Genomic DNA, 4775 nt, shown 5'->3' on the forward strand with positions numbered 1-4775 from the left:
CATTATTTATTTTTTCCTTGGCACTACAGCCCCAGTGGACCTAGGCCTACCTCCATGAACTTCTCCGTTCACTTCGGTTTTTCTAGATCTTACAGATTCGGTAGAACTCCTTGGGCGGGTGATCAGCTCGTCGCAAGGCCTCTACCTGTACACAAACAGAAAAATGCACACACACAAACTAAACATCCATGCCCTGAGTGGATTCAAAACCACGATCCCGGTTTCCAAGCGAGCAAAGACAGTACAGGACTTAGACCATATCCAGCTAGTTCATTATTAGGAATGTTAAATAAATTGATTAAGGTTTAATATCCATTAATGCATTTAATGCAAAGTAAGAAAATTACAGGAGGCCAAAGGCTTGACATAATTATGTTCATCAGTATATTAAAATTACAAATTGTGAAACGGTGGTTAAAACAGTCTCTACCTAAGTATCAGAAACCACTCAACAGTCCAACTGAAAGTCATTTTTATTTATCAGATTACCAAATATTAAAATGATCAAAGGTGCCACACCAAAATAATGATTATATTTCTACTCCAAAACAGAAATCAGCACTGCATATCCCTTACAGTAACAAGAGAACAATAGTTACCAGAACAGTAATGCTGCATATAGTAGTAGACAAAAAGAAACTCCATGGCTTTAGTTGGCAAGCGAACTAAACCAACTTAGCGACTGCAGCATGTCGGCAAAGCTAGTGCCAACTTTAGCAGATATGGGGTGTTGTGTGGTCAGCACACCAAATCCCCATGGCTGTTAATTTTGGGTTCTAATGGACAACAGTAGAAAATTCAGAGTGTGGTAAGACATCAGCTGAAATCAATCTTGTGTAAAATACAAACTGCATCTCAAAATACTGTAGCGTGTTTGTATATTGAAGACGCTGTTCGGATTGGTAATTGGGGTCATCGTAGTTAACTCAAATACATGCAATACAGCGCTATAGCTGATTTATACACTTTCCAGTTCATCGTTGCACACGCACTATGATTCTCTGTCTTCCACTAGTTGTCCCCTAGCAATGGATCTCCACACAGAAACTGTCACTTCAGATCACTACAAATATTACACATGAAATCTTCCAGTCACACTTTATATCCTCACAAGGCAACCTTCTGTATTCCTGTTTCCACTTCACATGCTTCTGCCACTCTCAGATACTCCCGAATACTGACTCCTTAGTTATTCCAGTTTCTCCTATAAACCCTCAATTGGACAGGCAGAAAATGCAGCTTACTTCACTGTTGCATGATGTCACAGCCTACCATGGAAGGGGTGTTTACCACTGCATAGCAGCAGGCTTGGTAAGGGGGTGGGTGTGTGATGTCACTTGCAGAGATGCAGAGATCACTTGACCCCTACTCACTACTGCAGTATGCCATCATCGCGCCTGCATGGGAGTTGTGTTTACCGGCCAACACTTAGAAGTGGGTTGCATAACCTTGTTCCACATCCAGTCGCCCAACAAGGGGCTGACATGTCACAATACTTTTAACATTTGTGTTTGATATTTACTTTAACTAGGTAATGGTAAATCTGGTAGTCAATTATTTGCTACTTTGAAGAGTGGGTGGCTATTTCAGTTCCTAGCCATCCATTCGGTACGGAGAACAAATCTAATATTTCTTGTTCTCTGAGAGAACACTTCGCCTGCAACTGCTTTCGTCTCTGATCCATGTTGCACTGCCAACTTCCTGGTTCATACGTGGAAGCTTGGACTCAAACAAAATATTTCTTTCTTTAGGTTGTGACAGGAAATGAGCATGATCATGTTACTGGCTAAGCTAGCAAACATTCCTGAGGTCAACTACGCAGTAGTTATGATGCAACATGGCCACACAGCGAGATATAGTCTGTTGCGACATAACGCGTCAGAAAAGGGCCAATTGGCCCACCCGGTCCGCAACGCTATAGAAATGTAGAGGGCCAATTGGCCCCTCTGGTCCTGAATGTGTTAAATTTGTGTTCAAACCCCATGTATAAACTTATCTCTAACAAAATATCAACTTTATTCAGTGTAAAGAGAAGAGCTGCAACATGTCAGCACACTGTTTAAAATGTTTCACTATTATTTGAACAGTTTCACTAAACAGACCACAAACATCAGGCCCCACACAACTAATGAATGAAATTCACAAATCTTGTAAAAATCCCACCTCTTTATCCCTTTGATTTGTAGGAGTGTTTTGTCAGTATTTCAGAAAATTCATGATAATTTTCTTATCATTAGTAAAACAAAAGATTCTGGGCAGAACTAATTGCCTACTTTCCTTGATATGACACAGACTGCATGGAAGACAGTGTGTTCAATAATTCTTCTGTTGTTTTGTGTGTATTGGTTGCCTCAGTAACGTTTTTACCAAGCCATTGCCTAGCAGTGATAGGGGGATGCACATACAGACCCACAGACTGATAGGAGGGATTTATGAAGAATGCAGTTGAGACTGACTCAGATGACATGATATACATAGTAAATCTCATAAAGATTGTTTCTGCCATTCAAAAGTTAATAGATAGGAAAACAGACAACATGATCATCACATAAGGCTACTTTTATTTCTTTGAACTAAGGAAAGTAGACCAAAAAGCAGTACCTACTTAATAGAATTTGTGTTATGAAAGTTAATTGTGTCCTGTGATATGTTTGATTCCTTCACATTGCTCTTCATTCCATTAAACAAAACAGGTTAGAAAGAATGAAATGAATTGCATATTATAATGGTCAACATAAAGGTGTTGATGATTTTAGGAGTAGCTAAAAAACTCTGCCTTAAAATGCACAAAGTTAGTAAGAATGACTAAATGAATAAGGGGTGGGCCACGCTGTACTGTACACCAAAACAATCTGCAATCTGTTTTGTGTCCCTTTTTGATGAGGAGTTTATAACATTGCCTGTAGTGGTTTTGGTTTGAAGCTCAACATAGCAAGTAGTGACAAATAACTTTATCACCAGCAAACATTCACTTTCCAGGATTTGAGGTTCTCACAGCAGTGGTTATGAAGAGTTAGCAACTGGTGCTTCACGTGCTCAAATTGCTTGATTTCTTGCAAATCTTGTCTATTCATTGCTCTGTTTCTACATTATAAGAACCTTCTTTATGTGAACCATGTTGTGGGAGTTTGTGCAAAATGAGTTTCAGTGAGAGGCTGTTAGTGAATTCTATTGTCATGTGTTAAAAGGCATTCGAAGAAACCTGAGTGGAGCCAGAAGTAGCCAAACAATTTAGTCTGAACAAGGCCTCTGTGAATGGTGTGTGCTAGTTGAGGTACATGTACATGTATATATATGCATGTGCGCATGTATAACCCACCATCAAACTTACTGATTACTTTAATACCTTTTAAGGAGCATGTAAATGTGGAGAACATTTTCTGTGACTTTTAACAGATGCCCTTAAGTTCCACAAAAAGGCTTGTATAAATACAAACTAACATTACTTGGTTTTGCAGATGCCGTGATACAGCAGTCTCACAAAGTCATTATCTGAACAACACACATTAAAGATTCCTAAAGGTCTAAGGGTCGTATCATGTTAATGCCCTAAATGACCAGCACATTAGCTCATAATTAGACTTCCAGGAATATGAAGATGGCTGTTTTCAACAGAAGTGTATTAGTGCAGTTAACAAATTTTGAAATGGTTATGCTTTTTACAGTCATATTATAAAGGCATAGAAATATGTGTAAAGTGCCAATTCTGTATGAGTAACCTGCTCTTTTTTTCCTGTTACTAATTTTCTGGGATGTGTCCTTCATGTGATGTTGTAAAACAGGAATGCAACATTTCGGAGATAGAACCGAAGAGTACCTACTCAGCTGGGTCTGATAGAAAGAGCTGATCCCAATCACAGCCACAGATTAGCTTTTTTAAATGTAATCACCTGAATAGGTACCTCTCACCTCAGGATTGGAGCAAATTCAGCTACTGAAATGTTATGTTCTTGATTTTAGAATACTGGATGATGGACAAAGCCCAGGGTACTAGTAATGCTACATGTAATACACCATCTCCAGAACCTTTCATATCTGGTTTACATGTTCTCACTTTTCCCCACCTGATGAGAAAATGGAAACTAGTTTCATACATTTAATGTATCAGTACACTGCTTGTAGAATAAGTTTAGTTTTTGTTTTGATATCTTTGCCAGATGTTGTAACTATCATTTCACTTTTAGTGAAGAAGAATATGTACTGTGTGTTAGCTGATGCCCACCCAACTCTAAAATTTGGATAGCAATATAAATGTATTATTTTTTTAACTTCCAAACCTCAACAGTATCCAAGATGTACATTTCTTTAAGGTATCTAGTACAGTTCCACCATTAATGTGCAGCATGACAAACAGTATAGTGGAACACTTTCATCTGACCGCATAGACTATACTTCTCTGCACAAGAGCACACTTCTGTCTACAATTATCTGCATGTTTCTGTGTCCTCTGGAACTGTTCCAGCCATAACCCAAAGCACACATTGTGTGCAGCAATAGTTTTCATCCTATAACAGTGAAAGGGTTATAGATATATGATTTCAGTCATTGTAGTGTGTGGGATCTGGTTATGGCTAACAAATTGGCATTTTAAACATTATATAATGACTTTTTTACACATATATTTCTGTCTCAGTTGCAACTTACTATCCAGTCACCCTTCTTCCTAACTGCATGTTTTGGTCACATACAGCCATCATCAGGTGTCATCTATCTTGCTGAAACTGTTGCACTGTATGTCAAAATTACGTATTGCCTATGAACGCGATATTTCTTAA

This window comes from Cryptotermes secundus, unplaced genomic scaffold (genome assembly GCF_002891405.2).
Source record: "Cryptotermes secundus unplaced genomic scaffold, Csec_1.0 scaffold53, whole genome shotgun sequence".
NCBI classification, from domain to species: Eukaryota; Metazoa; Arthropoda; class Insecta; order Blattodea; family Kalotermitidae; genus Cryptotermes; species Cryptotermes secundus.